Raw genomic sequence first — 19,536 nt, 5'->3', positions numbered from 1 at the left:
AGGACAAGAACTCTTGTAATACCTGCTTCGTAGGATTTTTATAAGGAACGTGCATTTGTTAAACCTGAAGGCATGAAACAAAAGTGAGCTCATTGGTTCAATGATGGGAATCTGAGCATATTGATCACCTTGTGATTACACGTTATCCTTCCTTTACAGGAGCCTTCCTGGTCCCATACTTGTTTTTCATGATGATCGTCCGGATGTCACTTTTCTACATGGAATTGTACATGGAAATCAGACAAAAACAGGGGAGGATAGAAGTCATAAGCTGTCAGAGGACAAAGGAGGAGCTGTGATGAAAGGCCCAAGTAGAGGGGCTGGTAGTTGCAAGCAAAAATGCTACCTTCTTTTTCTGTTGCTCCATCTCCCTCTACCATACTGGAGCAAAAGAAAGGGGTGTGTGTGTGTGTGTGTGTGTGTGTGTGTGTGTGTGTGATGGAGAGGTGGCTTAGAATATAGAAGTGTATAAAAAAATTACAAATATGTATTCTCAATTTTTTTTCAGGGAAATATTGAGTTCAGTTTTCTGGTGGGGTGGAGGGAGATGTGAAAGGACTCAGTAAGAAAGAGATATGCTAGAATAGCTGCTGAAGGGAGGAAGGTAGTGAGTCAGATAAGAGTTCTGTGTCTAGTACCAAGCCTATGGTAACAGAGAAGGGAAGTGGAAGGAGTAATTCAATGTTCAAATTTAGTAAGTGATGTATGTCTCCGTAGGTCAAGGCAATAGGGGATTTTGACATGGAGGTCAATTTGAGATGGAACTGCTCAAGTATTAGGTCAAGATGCTGAAAGAAAGTGAATCAAGAGATGGAGTGAGGACCTGAGAAAACAGGGAGGCATGGAACTGAAGGAAAAAAGGTGGATGCAGAAAGTGTGAGCCATGAGAAAAGATGGTAGTGTGTTATAGTGGATAGAATGCTGGACTTGGAGTCTGAAAAATATGGGTCTCAGTTCTGCTTGTAAAATTTTAAAGCTATGTAGCCATAGGCAAGTCCCATGATGTCTAAGAAATTTAGGCAACTCTCTCCAATTTAGCTGCTGAATTGTAGTTGAGTTTTGACCTTCTCTGGGGCTTTACCCACAAAATCATAGATCCTTGACAGGTTGTTGTGTTGTATGGTGTTATAGCATGAAGGAGATATTGGGTGCTTAGGACCTAAACTCTAGAAAATTCTACAAAACTAGAGAGTTATGGGTCCATCAAGGGACGGTGACTTAGTCATCTGATGACCATCCTAGCCAGTGGCAGAGAAGTCCATCAGTGGTGTGGCTGTCACCAGGGGATGGTTCTCCTTTGAATATAACTTTTGAAAATGGCTCACTAAAGCATGGAGGTGTGGATCAACTATCTCCACTGATCAAAGTATCATAAATGGAAAGTCAGTAGGGAAGTCTGACCTCATGTAGTCTAATCCTTTTATTTTAGAACTGAAGAATCTGATGTGAGAATAAATAGTGAAGTGACTTGTCTAAGGCCACACAAGTTGTTAGTATAAGAGGCAGGATTGTTCCAAGGTCCTCTATCCCCAAATTCAGGGCTCCTTCCATATTACCTTGTTCCTTCTGAAGCCATGAATCCTCAGTGTATGGAAGTGGAGAGGCACACATTCGTACATCAGGAGTTAATAGGAACACAGCTGTGTATAATGTCCCCCAAATTCACAAACAAGAACTATACATGATGAGATTATCTTTGAGGATATTTGAAAAGTACAAAGTAGTATGAGTTTTCCAGGGGGATATTTTATGGATCTTTCTCTAAATCCGAAAACTGTAATTGAATGTGTGAATTAGATCATGACTGGAGACATCAGTGAGATGATTGTACAGAATATCTATAAGGCAACCCCTATTACATAATGACATACAAGGTGCCGGTTCTCTGCTAGCCTGTCTTGTCTCTGGAAATTAAGGCTCATTTTAATCATGAAGAGGGAATTTTTCTTCCCATCAAGGGGATTCCAATAAAAAAACCATCAGAGTATTGACTCCAGAAGATGAGATAAGCTGGCTAATTTTCCAAATCAATTTTATCTTCTTAATTAGCGAGGAAGAAAACATAGTTGGTAATATGGTGGAATCTTTGTGATCCCAACACGATTGGGCCTGATGTTAATTTCATTTGGATCTCCAACTGATTTGAGGGTGAAATTTTGTAGAATGGTGGTAAAGAACAAAAACAACTCCATCCTTGCCAGGCCCTCTCCAAGACAAGACCGTTTTCCTGGAAGGAACAAAAAATTTTGCTTAGAAATCTTCAGGGAATGTCAGAATGTCAGCCAAAGTGAAACACACTCAATGGACCAGGATAATAGTGCGGAAAGGGAGTAAAAGAGAAGGATGTAGATGGGCAGAAATACTGAGAACTCTTATTGTGAGTTATATTTCATCCATTAATAGTCACTAGGGGAACAAAGGAATTCCCTCTTCATACTATTCTTCACATAGGGAGCCCTTGTGCATTGGAACTTGCAATGGAGTCAGAGTTCCACTAAAATCAGGGGGCAGGTGAGCCAGCCAAAAAGATCACCTCATCACTTGAGGGATCTAAGAAGAAGCCAGGTCATGGGAATACTGGAAAAGACAGTGTGTCACAGGCCACAGTGGGGAAGTGTGTTGTGAGAAGAATTACTATGAAGAGGCTCAGTCAGAGGAGTGTGGGAGGGGGACACTACTCTCCATTTAGATTCTCCCTCAAGATTAGATTAGATTAAGGTAGAGCTTTTTACCAATGGAAAAAGGCATGAAGTAGTCACTTTTCTTGAACTTCCCATTCTTATCCAGGAAGTGCTGGGGGTCAAACTGGTCAGGATTGGGAAACTCTTTGCTGTCACACAAGACTGGGAAGAGCAATGGGTAGATGGTTGTGCCCTAGAGTAAAGAAATTCCACGGAAAGTCAGTTATCGTTACAAATATCCTTTGTATGCTAGTCCCGAGTGTCTTCAGTGGCTCCCTATTTTCTCTAGTACTAAATACATGCTTCTTTATGTGTGGTATAGACTGGGATGTCTAGACATTGAGAATCTTCATAGGTCCCAATCTAGCTTTCCTGGTTTATGTCCCCATTATTGTCCCCATCATGCCCTCCTTGGGTTTCCAGCTAACCTGGTCAAACTACTGCTCCCCATCCATAAGCTCCATATCTGGTCTTCATTGGCTTTACAGTGGCCATGTCCCATGACTGGAAGGCATTCCCTGCTCACTTTAGCATTTCTTCAAGGATTGGGTTGGGTACCTACTCCTGTAGGAAGACTTGGCTAAAGTGCTGAGCTCTTTGTGGTCTTTCTCCCCTCAGTTCTTTGGTCTATATTTCATGTCTACACCTGCTGCCTTTGTGACTCTGGGCAGGACATGTGAATGGCCAGTGTCCCAGGCAATGCTTAAAGTCTCTAGAGGAAGACCAAGGCTTCCCCCTGAGGGAATTTCTTCATCAGGAAGCCACTCTACTAATCAAATCACAGCCTGGGTATGAAGAAACAAAATAACACTTGGGGCTGACTTTTCTGCTTCCAAATTTTGGTCTCTCCAGGAGAAGCCAATGTCCTCATTGGCCAAATATTCTTCTATTCTTGCCTTTTGTCAACAGCACTTGGACCAGCAATTTTCACATAGTAGATTCTTACTGAAGCTTTGGTGATTCGAACTGAACAATGCACTACATGAGGAGTATTAAGTGTGAAATTAGGTGGGATTCTCCCTTCTTCTTTCTTTGAAGCAGAATACTTCTGCTCAGGCATTGTTAGGTAACTTCGATCTAATTCAATTAATATTTAGTAACCCTAAAAATCAATATTTTAAAATCAAAAGACCAAGGTTCTAGTTTCAGGTTCAAAATTTTTAAATGACCTTGGGCAAGTCATTTTATCTGATATTCAATGTCTTCATCTGCATAATGGGACAGATAATATTTTTTCCACAATCTACTTCACTAAAAGGAAATGACATATACTAAATATTGTCTTCAGCAACTTTACTTTGTAATTTTCCCTGTACATTTTCTTTCCAGAGTGTTGCTGTGGTGAATTTGAAGCAAGGAGAAAACAAGATAAGTATGTACTTTCCTCTCATTCTTCATTCAGTACCACATCCAAGATAGCTGTATGTAACAAAAGACTGCCTTAAGGGGAACTTCCTATGAAATCATGACAATGAGACTTGATTTTCTCATGTCTAAAATATGATCACTGGACCAGATGGTATTTGAGATGTCTTCCAACACTAAATCCCCTGGCCTCATGACTGCTCACCTTTGGGAGGATATATTGCTGGAACTGAATGTCCTGATTCACTGCATGGGGCAGGTTGAGAGGTACGAGGTCAATGAACCTTTGCACCTCATGCACCACAGCATCCGTATAGGGCATATCTTGTCTGTCTTTTATGGAAGGAAGTCGATTATGTCCAATTACACGTCAATTTCCTCATGAATTTTTGCTGCAGGAACAAAAACTGGAATAACCACTGGGCTTCCTGGTCTGGAAATGCCCAACAGAGACTGGGTGGAGTACTTGCCTGATAACATGACTTAAGATGATTCTCAGATGGGCTCACTGTCATCCTTTTACTCAGTCAATGGTACCAAAGGCTTTTGTAGGAGCAATGGGATAATTTTCTGTGGTTTATTGTATAATAGTCATGTTTACATTCCTCTTTAGACACCATTTGTATAAATTCAGGCAATTCATTAAACATAACTAAACCTCATTTTCCTCATCTGAAAAATGGGCATCATAAATTATCTGTCTTCTAAGGTTCCCTACACCTCTAAATCTATTATCTGCTAGTTTGTAAAATGGAAATAACAATTGCACCTCCCTTAGAGGGGATCAAATGAAATTATGTATGTCAAGTGATTTCTAAACCTCACATTCTTTATATTGATGCCAGCTCTTATTGTCAAAGAAAGTAGACATCTTCATTTGAATTTGACAGTGCTGGTGATGGCATTATCATCCTGATTTAAACCATTCACCAGGTATATATCTCAAATCCTGTCTCAGTCAATATGGTAAGTTGCTGAGGCATAGAAACTCAGCATTAAAAATGACTCATTTTCTCCTAGGGCCAACCATAGCTGAACAAGAATCAGGATTCTAATGGAATGAGCAAATAGTCATCCAGTCTTTGATTGAGAACTTCCAGTAAGTGAGAACTCATGACCTCCAGGGCAGCTGAATGGGCTTTGGGAGAACTGTAATAGTTGGCAAGTCTTTCCTTACATGAAGCCTCCATTGGTCAATTTCAACTTCTATCCATGGCTCCTAGTTCTGCCTCTTTGGATCCAACAGAACCAGCCCTGGTAGGATGCAAGCCACTTTGGGAAAGGGGGTGTTTCATTTGAGTCTTTGCATCCTAAGCATAGAACTGAGGGTGCACAGTGGGAGTTTTACACATGTTTATTAAAATGAATTGAATTCCCAAAGACGGACCTCCACATACTTTAAAATAACTATTATGTCTTGCCCAAGAGCTCTGTTTTCTTAAATATGCTACTGTCTGACCCGTTGCCGATCTGTGTGAGAGTCATGCAAATCCAAAAAGGGGGAAAGTGGGGCCAGTTTCTGAGCCAGGTAGAGGACTGGGAAAGCAAGCCTGACTTGAAAGCATGACAATACTAGGCCTTTACCTTGGACCTCAGGATGTTTCAGAATGAGCAGCAGGCCATATCTTAGGGTGCTGCTGGTTGTCTCTGTTCCTGCAGTAAATAAATTTGTTCCAACCGTTAATAGATTCTCCAAGTCAAATTCAGAATGGGAATTATCTTTTTCCTAAGGGAGAGGTACAAAATAAATGAAGTAATGTGAGACAGCAGGGAAAGCCTTTAGTGACCATATGAGGTACATAAAGTTTGTCCTAGGAGCCCTCCCCCACTATCATTTCCCTACCCTGAGAGACAAGAACCTTCCTTATACCCTCAGGCTTCCATTGCCCAAGCAAAGGTTTGCCCTTCCCAGACATCCTTATTCTCCTGGAACAATATGGCGTAGAGGCTAGAGCATCAAACCTTGAAGCAGGAAGCCTAACTTCAGAGGTATGTATGTGTCCAAGGGAAAGCCAGTTCATTCCTCTCGGCATGAGTTGGATCCCTTTCAACTCTCTCTTTATTATCAATGATATGTATGGTACTGAGAGGACCTGATGAAGTAATTCACTTGAAACCTTAATGACCTCGTAAGTGACCCCTTACACTGTTATTTTCACCACAAAACAGGATAGCATCTTTGTAAAAGAACAACAATAACAGGAATTTCAAATTTTCAGAATGGTGAACTGAGAGAAATGTTTTGTGGTGGAGAATACAGAATTTCAAAATTTGTAGGGAAAATTATCTTCATCCAACCAACCTGTGACTGATCAGAAATTTCCTTTTCAAAATCTCCATTGAATTATCAACTAGCCTCAGCATGAAGACTTCCACATATGGAGAAATCACTATTTAATGAAGAATTTCATTCCAGACTTGGACATTATCCCTGTCATATAGAAATGAAATGTTTCTCTGTAATTTCAAACCATTGTTATGATTTCTGTCTCCTGGGAGTGGGGAAGCAAAAGCTTTCTGATCCATTTGCGTAACAGCCTGTAAAGTTGAGTGCCTGGTGAGGTACCTTCCAATTCACAAATTCTGTGAAATTCTGTGAAATATGCAAGCTCATAGTTTTTACAGCTTGGAATTACTTAGGAGGTCACTTGGACCAACACATTCATTTTATAAAAAAGGAAATTATGGCCTAGGGGAGGTGAAATGATATTTTCAAGGTCACACAGGGTAAAATGGAAAGGGGTAGGTGGTGGTATGGCCCAAATGGGTGACCTAATACCATGCTATGTGGAACAGACAAGAAGCTGTCAATGTTTTTTTTTTCTTTTTAAGTAGAAGCTCATTTTCCACTCAAATCATTTGGCAATGAAGAGGGAAAATGAGCAAATAATGTTGACCTGCATATACAACAATGAATATAGACTATAAAATTAAGAACAGCCACTCAAACTCCTCTGACAAATGAGAAAACAATGTAATAAGTATTACAGGACTCTCAGATATAAAGGAGCTAGATGTGCCACCTAGATGGAGCTAGGTGGCACAGTGAATGGAGTGCTGCACAGAGCTCAAAATACCGCTTCAAACCTTTATAGCTTTGTGACCCTGAGCAAGTCATTTCACCTCTTTCTGCCTCTGTTTCCTTATCTCTAAAATGGGGGTAATAATAACATCTATCTCCTGGCATTGTTATGAGTCATAAGTGAGATAATATTTGTAAAGTGCTTTAAAATTTTTAAAGCATGATGTATATGCTATAGCTGTGATTATTAATGTGTTTCACAAAGAGGAAAGAATTTAAAGAAGAAATAAGGTGGAAGAGTGGGCTGAAATAACAGGTCTCAAAAATGAAACAGCAACTAGGCCATTTAGAACATATGATAAATAATGTCTCTAAAATTCTGTAGACTCTTTAAAGGTGAAACTAGCAGATTTGGTACTGGAAAATAGAGAAATATTCGCGCAGAATATAGAGACAACAGTATTGGAACACATTGGCTCTCTATAAGCTAAAATGATCTTGAAGATAGGACACGAAATAATTTAAGGATCTTCTATATCTCAGGAATATAGAATTAATTTTAAATCCTGAATATAACACTTCTATAATGAAAAATGCACAACTATAAGAGCTGAGGACAAAATATGTATTGGAAGAATTCATCGACTATACAACAGAAAGAAACATCAAGTTTAACACATCAAGAACTGTAGTGATCAAACAATAGTTTTTCAACACTGAATAAATATTTTGGGCAACGAAAACAAGCCCTCACCTAGAAAGGAAATTAAATTTGAGTAGGTCAGGACTACTCCTTATCAAAAAAAAGATATTGGGAAAACAATAATATTAAAATCAAAAGAGAATGGGTTATAGACCTAAATACATAATCCTGCAAATATGAGCTTAATCATGCATGAAATAAGATTGACTTATAGCTATCAAGGATATAAAAATGAGAAATTTGGAATGCTCACACACCTAGGAAGCATCTGAGGCTGGATATGAATGTTGGCCACTAAATCACAGAAGAGACTTTCCCTAAGCAGGCACAGCAATAGTAAAAATTGTCCTTAAGGTGAACTTATGAGGTAGAGAGGCTTATGATGATATCATTATCATATGCATTATTGGCAACCACATGCACAGTTTTACTTTGCCTTTGTATATTTTATTTGTTACCAAGGGATCATGGCTTGAACCAGATCCATAGTATTTGGATCAGACCCAGGATATTTAGGTGTACTTTCTGCTCTATTTTTGCCTTGCTACTTGCTGGTTCCTCTAAGGAACCTAGGCTGCTGGAGAGTGTTAACCTTGATATTCTTGGGTTGGAGATGGACTGAATCTGTGAAATCTTTTAAGATGACCCCACAACACAACCAGTCCACCACAACATTTTTGTTGTTCCTGGGTGGCCCCAGTCTCTGATTCAGACCCCCTCCAATCCAAAGTAAGCCTTTCCCTTTCCTCTCTCTTAGATGAGATCCCCCAAGTACTGAGGAAGGCTTGGAGGGATGGTGGGCCCTAGAGCCTACGGGCCTCTGTGTATGACAAATTCCCTTTTGGGAACCTTTGTGTTGAAATTCATTCTAGACAGAGGACACTGTGTTTGGGAACCTTTGTGGTTAGCTCCCTGAGCTCCTTTTTCTCCCTCTCCATGGGACATTGTGTGATGAAGTGAGGGGCTATGGAGAGGAATCTTTAGATTTATAGCATAAGGGAGCAGTCCCCTCCAACATCATGGGACTACCAAGCTGTAATAGAGCCTCATCTCAATACAATCTAGAGGCCAAGAAAAGTGGCCTGAGTGAAGGGGATTTATAACAAGCCTCTTCAGGCCTGTGGACTTCCCTCTTTGTCTCTGTGTCTGTATGAAAATGTCTGTAAGATTTAAAATGCAGGCAGCGAGAAAAGAAAAACCTCTAAAGGATGTAGCTAGAGAAAGATTAATGAACTCTCTTGTTAAAGAAAGAGTTGTTGAGAAAAACTCTCTCTCTCTCTCTCTCTCTCTCTCTCTCTCTCTCTCTCTCTCTCTCTCTCTCTCTTCTCTCTCTCTCTCTCTCTCTCCCGCCCTTCACCCCCGTTGGTGAGCTGTGCCAAGATCTGAGTGTGAAGGGACAGACAGGAAAAAGGAAGGGGGAACCTTTTCCTCTCATGTCTAAGAGAAGAAGATCATTTCATTTATCAAAAAGAGGCATTGCCACTGAAAGTTTCAAAGCTGCATTTCAGAATAGAATGTGAACTTAAAAAGTTTGTGTGAGCTGGGACACAACCAAAGGTAATTGTATTTTATTGGAACATCTTGTTAGAATTTGGTGAGTTTTAAAATAAGTTTTTAAAATCGGTATGTGTGTTAAAATTGACAACTTGACCAAATTATATGAGACTCTTAGTCATAAGAAGAAACCGTAGTGAGGTATGGGTTCCTTCTAAGATTGTGGAACCCAGACTAGAATTAAATTAAATGTGCTCTTAAGTGTGATAATTGGGGTACATTTGTGTAAAATATAATACTACAGTTAGGATAAAAGTCATAACCCCAGATTTTATGTAATAACATTTGGAATATAGATCCAGGTAATCAAATTCATTGTGGTAACATCTTCAATGAAATATTGTGGTTTTTTTATTTGATGTTTAAGATAAGACAGAATTTATTGTACTATTTGGCACTAAGATAAATTGGAAAAATGCATAGATCTAAAATTTGTTACCTTAAGCAATTACAGCAGTTGATTTTACATGAGTATAAATGCCTAATGTAATGCCTGTCAAAGTGCAGATATCACTGCCATGTGGTAATGAGATGCCCATTTTTTCGTGCAAGATAATTTGGAAATGCATTTAATAAGATTGAAGTTGCCTAATTGGTAATGGGTTTATTTTAAGTTTTAAATTAGTAAATTTTAGTATGAGTTTCTGAAAGCATGTGGTTTTCCAAATCATGGGGAGGACAGGCATCCTCTTTTTTGGAGTCGATTGATTTCCCTTATTTTGTAAACTTGCCAGCTCCCTGGAAACCATCTGTGTGGGCAAGGTCACCAGTCCTGGAAAAGAGCTCGTTTGGGTTATGGAGTTTCTAAACAATGAACTTGGTTTTCTAAGAATTTGCAAGTGTATGTATAATATAAAAATGATTTCTAATGATTTCTTTTTACACTAGGGTAAGTTAAAATTTGAGAAGGAAAGAAAAACAAACAAATGAAAAATGTTAAGTGAAATCTCTTGTGTATGTAATTTATGGTAAATTTTTATTGCTTATTGAAATCTCATAAGATTAAAAATGTATCTAGCCCTAAGTTGTGATTAATGAGAATTGCCACTTCAGACAAAAGCTCTTGGGACTGTAATTTATATTATTTTCAGTGTAAATTTAAATATAGTCGTCTGATGGCATTAATATACCATTTGAAAGAAACACTGTGATCTACTGAGAGAGAACATGATCCTGAATTGTTATAGGTGGAGGATTGCGTTCAGGAAAAGCTTAGAGGACAACCTTGGCATCAGTGTAAGGTGTGATCCTCTTGCCTTTATTTCCCATTGTCTTTTATTGAAAAAGACTGCTTTCCCCCTGGCTATTCTGACTCTGGCTATGAGCTAGAATTGTTACTGCATGGTAAATTGTGACTCATACCTAAAATCAAATAAAGCTAAGGATGTTTCATCCTATCATAGCTGGTATGATCATTCTCCTGCTTTTCCAATTATGACAATATTTTTTATACTCAGAGCAGGTGGTCAGTAAAAGCTATGAGCATAATGTCAGTATGTCAGATGTTATTGTTTTAATCTGAATTCGTAGTCATTGCATGGCCTAAGTAAGAGCTAAATTAATGTTTAAATTTATTATACGTATAAGATTCAATTCCTGAAGTATCTCCTTCTTTCACATGATGCATACAATTAGAGAAGTATACACATGCTTGTTAAACAAAGATTATGAATTTGTACAGTTGTGAGGTTTAAGACAGGAAACTCTTTTGTTTTTGTTTAAGGAACAGGATTTCAAATACAGTTCAAAGATAAAATAAGATCCTTAAGTGTTTCAAAATGATATGAGAATAATTGGGTATTGGTACAGCTGATTGAGGGACTTACCTCTTATTCTGTTAATTGTTTAAATTAAAAAAAAAACATCTTCAGTTTGGTTTGGGAAAAAGAATTTCAGCACAATCAGTTCTTTAAAGGGATGTAACTTATGGCTTTCTTTGTTTTCCCCCATTCTGACATTAATTCTAATTATTTTCTTGCTCTTTATATTTGGGCCTTGCATATTGAATTTGTTTGCTAGATTTGTGTTTTCCAGACTACAGGCCATTCACCTACAGTTGGTAGTGAACAATGGATACCAGCCCATACCAACCCATCATCCCTGGGATGTGGCCCATGCTTGGTTCCAGTTAACCTCCTTCCTGTAACCCAGTGAGGCAGGGAAAACTCTATGCCCCTTGTTGCCCTGAAAAAATTCCGGAAAATGGGATTTCCACCCCTTGTCCATCTAAATTATTTTGGGTCCCATATTGCTTTAGGGGGGAGTTGATGGGGTAGCAACGTTAGCAACAATTATGTTGTCAGCAACAACTGTGACAACAACAGTTGCTAGACAGTGAGGAACCCCTCTGGCCCAAGATAAATATATTCTAACCATTGAATGCATTACCCAGACAGAAAGTTGGCCACCAAATCACAGAAGGGACATTCCCTAAGTAGGCACCTGCAGAGTAATACCAAAGATTGTCCTTTAGGTGAACTTATAATGTAGGGAAGGTTCTTATAATATCCTTATCATATGGATTATGGGCTGCATACATTTTTACTTTGCCTTTCTCTATGTTTTGTAACCAGGGGATCATGATTTGAATTGGATCCAAGGTATTTGGGTCAGACCCAGGATATTTGGTGGTACTTTCTGCTCTATAAAGATCTCTGTTTTTGCCTTCCTAGTTGCTGGTCCTTCTTGCTAGTTGCTGGTAGCATAGCCTGCTGGAGAGTGTAATCCTCAGTAAATGCCTTTGCTTGGATTGGAGATCATCTGACTGTGAATTCTTTTGAGGTGACCACACAACACACCTGCCCATCACAACAATTTCACTTACAGAGTTCAGATAGGGGAGAGGGTCAAACCAAAGTCCATTTACTAGAAAACCAATGGAATACTTGGGGAATGTGGATACCTTGAGACTCTCTAATGTCCCTTCCTGTTATTTGAAGAGAGTGGCCTGTAAGAATCCTTAGAATATCAGTCTTGATCAATGAGTAAGGTGGTTCCCCCATGCATCCTACCTGCTGCATTTTGGAGAGGTAGCAGTCAATGTAGTCTTGAGGGTTGTTAGGATCCATTATTTCTTGATGCTCCTTCACTCTTTCCAAAATGAAATGTTTAAGTTCCTTCGCATTTCTGGAAAATCTCTTATGCTTTCCAGGGAGGTACACTCTGAATGCCGGTAAAAAGTTGTAGAGCTAGAGACCCCCTCACAAACCCAAAAGAACACATGTGAGTTTACTTTCATAAAGAGACAGCTTCATATCTCTACTTTTAAACTATTATGTTCTATTAAAAAGTATTGCATTTCTTTTCAAGTTTAATTATTTTTTTTTAATTAACAAAAAGTGTTTTCTCTCTCATCTCCACTACACATTGGGAACAAAAGAAAAACAAAACCCTTGAAAAATGTATACATAGCCCAGCAAAACAAAGCTCCACCTTGTGAATAGCCAGAAATGTGTGTCATATTCTACATCTTAAGTCCATCCACTCTCTGTCAGAAGGAGGGCAGCACACTTCATCATGGTTTTTCTGGAATAATGTTGGGAGCTTACATTGATCAGAGTACTTTAGCTTTGCATGGTGTTTCTCTTTCCACTGTTTCTGTTATTGAACAAATTGGTCCTGCTCACTCTACTTGGCTTCCATTCATATGTCTTCCCAGGTGTAAAGCTGCCCCTTTCATAATTTCTTACAACACTGTAGAATTCAATTACATTCAATACCATATTTGTTCATATGTCCTCCCATTCAATGAGCAGCTCTTTAGTTTCCAGTGTTTTGCAGCCTCTTTAAAAAACTTGTTTCAATTTTTTTTTTGCATATAGCTTTCAATTTTGTATATATTCTTGTTTTTTGATTTTTTGGGGGTACTGGCCAAATAATGGTATTGCTTGTTCAAAGGACATACATAATTTACTAATTTGGGAGTGACAGGTCCAAATCGCTTTTTAGATAGCCTGGATAATTCACAGCCACATCAATGGTTTGTCAGTATGTTTGTTTTCCCATAGTCCTTCCAACATACAACATTTACCTGTGTTTAAATCATTTTTTTGAAACATTTGGAAGGAGAAAATCAAGACTTGTCCACTTTTATAAGAAAGCCATTAAGGGCCATTTTTTGTGACAATCTTTAAAGTGCAGTAAAGTGGGACAAGGTTTTCTTTTTTTTATTCAAATACAGCTTTTATTATAAATAACATAAATTATTTACCCAAACACTATGAGAAATGCATCAACTAAGGATGCAATCTTGATCAAAATAAATGAAATGCAATCACTTATTCATAAATTCCTTCTCTTGTTAGACTTGAGCTGTTATGAATTCTCTTTTCTCTTTATTATTATTATTACTTGTTTGTAATTTATTGTTTCAAATTTTCTCCCCATTTCACCCCCCACACCCAAGATGGCATGCATTCTAAATGCCCCTTCCCCTAACCTGCCCTCCCTTCTATCACCCTCTTTCTCTTGTCCTCTTCCCCTTCTATATTCCTGCAGGGCAGGATAGATTTCTATACCCCATTGCCTGTATATCTTATTTCCCAGTTGCATGTGAAAACAATTTTTAACATTTGTTTTTAAATTTTTGGGTTCCAAATTTTCTCCCTTCCTCCCTTCCTACCCACCCTCACTGAGAAGGCAAGCAATTCGATATAAGTTATACATGTGTAGCCATGCAAAACACTTCCTTAACAGGAAAGGCTTCTCTTGCCTTGGGGGAAAGGAAGCAGTACAGAGCAAGAGGCATCTCAGCGAGCTAGCAGAAAGCCCCAACAGAGCATACCAGGAGATCTTGAAACCAGGTGGCAGAGCAGGGAAACATCAACATCTGGACCCCCGAGTGCCTCAGTGAGGTTGGGGGAACCAGTGAAAACTAGCGTGGAGAACCAGCAGGTGCCTCAGCATTTTACAGCAACTGCCTCTCCCGGTGCCTCAGCAAAACTAAGGAAAGCAGCACTCCAAGAGGTCCTAGGGGGATAAACACCCTGCAACATTCCTCTGAAAGGAGCTAAAGAAAGAGAAAGGAAGGAAAGTCCCCAAGGAGCAAGAAATCTCCAGGAGCCATATTACCCAATCCTACCCCTAGACAAAGGTAAATTACATTACAGGAAAAGGCACAAAAAACTATTACAGCAGAGGGAAAGAGGGGAGGGAGATCAGTATTGTCTGAACTTTACTCTCATCAGATTTGGATCAAGGGGGAATAACATACTCAGTTAGGTATAGAAATCTAACTTACCCTATGGGTAGTAGGAGGGAAAAGGGGAAAGAAAAGGGAGGGGGCTGATAGAAAGGAGGAGGGATTGAGGGAGGCAGTGGTCAAATGCAAAACACTAGTAAGGAAGGAAAAAGAAAAAGCAGAAAGAAAAGCATAAGTGGGGGGAGATGGATAGAAAGACAGAGATAGTAATCATAAATGTGAATATGAATGGGATGATGTCTCCCATAAAATGGAAATGGATAGCACAATGGATTATAAACCACAATCCTACAATTTGTTCTTTACAGGAAACACATTTGAAACAGAGGGACACACACAGGGTAAAAGAAAAAGGCTGGAGCAGAATATATTATGCTTCAGATGAAGTAAAAAATTAAAAAGCATGGGTAGCAATCCTGATCTCAGACAAAGCAAAAGCAAAAATAGACCTTATCAAAAGACATAAGGAAGGAAACTACATCCTGTGAAAAGGCATCATAGACAATCATAGTAATATCATTACTAAACATACATGCACCAAATGGTATAGCATCCAAATTCTTGGAGGAGAAGTTCAGGGAATTACAGGAAGAAACCGACAACAAAACTATACTAGTGGGGGACCTCAACCTCCCCTCTCTGAACTAGATAAATCTAACCACAAAATAAACAAAAAAGAAGTTAAGTAGGTGAATAGAAAATTAGAAAAGTTAAGTATGATAGACCTCTGGAGAAAATTGAATGGGGAAAGAAGGGAATACACTTTTTTCTTGGCCATACATAAAAATTGACAATGTAGTAGGGCATAAAAACCTCACAATTCAATGCAGAAAGGTAGAAATGTTAAATGCATCATTCTCAGATCATGATGTAATAGAAATTATATGTAATAAAGGGCCATGGAAAGATAGACTAAAAAAATAATTGGAAACTAAATAATCTAATCCTAAAAAATGATTGGGTCAAACAACAAATCATAGAAACAATCAATAACTTCTTTCAAGAGAATGACAAGAAAGAGACAACATACCAAAATTTATGGGATGCAGTGAAAGCAGTTCTTAGGTGAAATTTTATATCTCTAAAGGCTTACATAAATAAAATAGAAAAAGAAAGGAAATCAATGAATTGGGGATACAGCTAAAGAAACTAGAAAAAGAACAAATTAAAAATCCTCAATTAAACACCAAATTAGAAATACTGAAAACCAAAGGAGAAATTAAGAAAATTGAAAATAAAGAAACTATTGAACTAATAAATAAAACTAAGAGCTGGTTTTATGAAAAAAAACAATAAAATAGATAAACCTTTGTTTAACTTAATTTAAAAAAAGAAAAAACAAAATTAATAGAATCAAAAATGAAATGGGTGAATCTACCACCAAGGAAGAGGCAATTAAAAAAATAATTAGGAACTATTTTGACCAACTATATGGTAATCAATTTAACAGTCTTAGTGAAATGGATAAATATTTACAAAATATAAATTGCCTAGATTAACAGAAGAGGAAGTAAAATACTTAAATAACCTCATTTCAGAAACAGAAATTGAACAAGCCATTGATGAACTCCCTAGGAAAAAATCCTCAGGGCTAGATGGATTTACATGTTAATTCTATCAAACATAAAAATTAATTCCAATACCATATAGACTATTTGGGAAAATAGGTGAAGAAGGAATCTTACCAAATTCTTTTTATGATACAAATATGGTGCTGATACCCAAAGTGGGAAGAGTCAAAACAGAGAAAGAAAATTATAGACCAATTTCACTAATGAATGTAGATGCAAAAATTTTAAATAAAATATTAGCAAATAGATTACAACAACTTATCACAAGAATAATACACTATGACCAGATGGGATTTATACCAGGAATGCAGGACTGATTCAGATTTAGGAAAACTATCAGCATAATTGATCACATCAACAACAAAACTAACAGAAACCACATGATCGTCTCAATAGACACAGAAAAAGCTTTTGAGAAAATACAATACTCATTCCTTTTAAAGACACTAGAGAGCATAGGAATGAATAGAGTCTCCCTTAAAATAATAAATAGCATCTATCTAAAACCTTCATTAAGCATCATACACAATGGGGACAAGCTACAGGCATTTCCTATAAGATTGAGGGTGAAACCAGGATGTCCATTATAAAAAATTATCTTTAGCAATAAAAGAAGAAAAAAAAATGAAGGTATTAGAATAGTCAAAGAAGAAACAAAGCTATCACTTTTTGCAGATGATATGAAGATATACTTAGAGAATCAAGTAAAAACCTGCTTCAAATAATAAACAACTCAAGCAAATTTGTAGGCTATAAAATAAACCCACATAAATCATCGACATTTCAATATATTACCAACAAAGCCCAACAGCATGAGATAAAAAGAAAAATTTCATTTAAATTTACTATAGATGTTATCAAATATTTAGGAGTCTACCTGCTGAAATAAACCCCAGAACTATATGAATACAATTACAAAACATTTTCCACACAAATAGACATATCTAAATAATTGGAAAAACACCAGTTGCTCATGGGTAGGCCGAGGTAATATAATAAAAATATAATTCTACCTAAGATAATTTATTTATTCAGTGCTATACCAATCAAACTACCAAAAATTATTTTATACACTTAAAAAATAATAACAAGAATTATTTAGAAGAACACAAAGTCCAGAATATCAAGGGAACCAATGAAAGTAAGTGCAGGGGAAGGTGGTCTAGCCATTCCAGATCTTCAATTGTATTATAAAGCAGAAATCATCAAAACTGCTTGTTACTGGCTAAGAAACAGAGTGGTGGATCAGTGGAATAGGTTAAATATGCAAGATACAGAGTATATGTATATATCCCTATAGCAATCTATCATTTGATAAACCCAAAGACCCCAGCTTCTGCGATGAGAATTCACTCTTTAACAAACAAAAAAAACTGCTGTGATAACTGGAAAAGAATGTGGCAGAAACTAGGCATAGATCGAAATCTCACACCTTATACCAAAATAAAGTCAAAATGGGTCCATGATTTAGATAGAAAGGCTGATACTGTAAGCAAACTGGGAGAACAAGGAATAGTTTACCTATCAGATTTATGGAGAACAGAAGAATTCATGACCAAACAGAAGATAGAGAACATTATGAAAAGCAAAGTGGATAACTTTGATTATATTAAATTGAAAAGTTTTTGCACAAACAAAGCCAATGCCACCAAGATTAGAAGGAAAGTAGAAAATCTGGAAAAAATTTTATGACCAGTGTGTCTGATAAGGTCCTCGTTTCTAAAACATATAGACACTTAAGCCAAATTTATAATACAAGTCATTCTCCAATAGAGAAATGGTCAAAGGATATGAAGAGGCAGTTCTCAGATGAAGAAATTAAAGCCATCTATAGTCACATGAAAAAATGTTCTAAATCACTGTTGATTAGAAAAATGCAAATCAAAACAACTCTGAGGCACCACATCACACCTATCAGATTGGATAACATGATAAAACAAGAAAATGATAAATGTTGGAGATGTGGGAAAATAGGAACACTAATGCATTGTTAGTGGAGTTGTGAACTGATCCAAACATTTCAGAGAGCAATTTGGAACCATGCCCAAAGGGTTATAAAAATGTGCATATTCTTTGACCCAGCAATACCACTTCTAGGGCTATGTCCCAGAGAGATCATACAAATGGGAAAAGGACCCACATGTAAAAAATATTTACAGCAGCTCTTTTTGTGGTGGCAAAGAATTGGAAACTGAGAGGATGCCCATCAATTGGGGAATGGCTGAATAAGCTGTGGTATATGAATGCAATGGAATACTATTGTGCTATAAGAAATGATGAACAGGCAGAGTTCAGAAAAACCTGCAAAGATTTGATGGTGAGTGAAGCGGGCAGAACCACGAGAATATTGTACACAGTAACAGCCAAGTTGTGTGATGACTAATATTGGTAGACGTAACCCTTCTCAGTAATGCAAGGATCTAAAATATCTCCAAAGGCCTCGTGATGGAAAATGCTATCCATATCCAACTAAAGAACTGTGGAGGTTGAATGCAGACCAAAGCATACTATTTGCTACTTTTTTCCCTTCTGTTGTGTTTTGTTTCCTCTTTCTGGTGGTTCCTCCTATTGATTCTAATTCTTACTTACAACATCCCTAATGTGAAAATATGTTTAATAGGTATGTATATCTACAGCCTATATCAGAGTGCAAGCCACCTAGAGGAGGATGGTGGGTTTAGAGGGGGAGAAAAATTTAAAACTCAAAAATTTATGGAAGTGATGGTTGAGAAATCAAAATAAATTAATTTTTAAAATTGCATCTTTTATCTTCTGTGAGTCTCTAAATCAATTTTCCTTCCCTATTTACATTCTGTATTTACAGATCTGAAAGGCATTCTCTTGCTCATATTTCTACGTTGTATGTAACGTGACCTTCCATACCTGGCATGTACAAATTTAAAGTTAATCTTTGAATACATTGTGAAGTTTTAGTCTTAGCTTTTCTTTTTTTTTTTTCAGAATATTTCCAAATTTTTCCAGCATTTTTTTTTAGTAAATAATGAGTTCCTGCTCCACTAGCTGGTTTTTTGTATATCAAACAACAGGTTATCAGAGTAGTTTGTATCTAATTGCAGCATACTTCATCTATTTTACTGACCTACCTCTCTGTTTCTAAATTAGTAATAAATCATTTTGGGATCTGGTACTACTAGGCTCCCTTCTCCCATTTTGCGTTGATTTCCCTTCAGATTCTTCACATTTTGTTTTCCAGATGAATTTTAATACCATTTTTTCTAGCACTATCAAATAATCCTTGGATGTATATAGCATTACATAAATAAAAGAATTAAAGTAGTATTGACATTCTTATTATATAAGTTCAACCTACCTATGAGCTAATGAGATTCCTTTAATTATTTAGGTCAGTCTTCACTTCCATAAAGGGAGCTTTGTAACTGTTTTTCTTTTAAACAGTTCCCTTGCTCATGTTAGTTGAT

The 19,536-nt window shown here is 37.3% G+C and overlaps 1 pseudogene across 1 annotated transcript in view; it reads right to left on the bottom strand.

Moving 5' to 3' along the window:
- Window positions 1-1,676: 1,676 nt before the first annotated feature.
- LOC110200603 (cytochrome P450 2C23-like) overlaps window positions 1,677-19,536 on the bottom strand; it is a 30,082-nt pseudogene continuing 12,222 nt past the window's right edge. Inside the window, exons 5-9 of the transcript XR_013485169.1 lie at window positions 12,337-12,513; window positions 5,631-5,772; window positions 4,252-4,438; window positions 2,733-2,874; window positions 1,677-2,227 (exon numbers count right to left, since the gene is read on the bottom strand). The product of XR_013485169.1 is annotated as a cytochrome P450 2C23-like (transcript). The remainder of the gene's footprint in view (window positions 2,228-2,732; window positions 2,875-4,251; window positions 4,439-5,630; window positions 5,773-12,336; window positions 12,514-19,536) is intronic.

Source organism: Phascolarctos cinereus, unplaced genomic scaffold (assembly GCF_003287225.1).
Source record: "Phascolarctos cinereus isolate Bilbo 61053 unplaced genomic scaffold, phaCin_HiC Scaffold_3;HRSCAF=262, whole genome shotgun sequence".
NCBI classification, from domain to species: domain Eukaryota; kingdom Metazoa; phylum Chordata; class Mammalia; order Diprotodontia; family Phascolarctidae; genus Phascolarctos; species Phascolarctos cinereus.
Note: the sequence above shows the minus strand (reverse complement) of the source record. Positions and strands in the feature narration are given on the sequence as shown.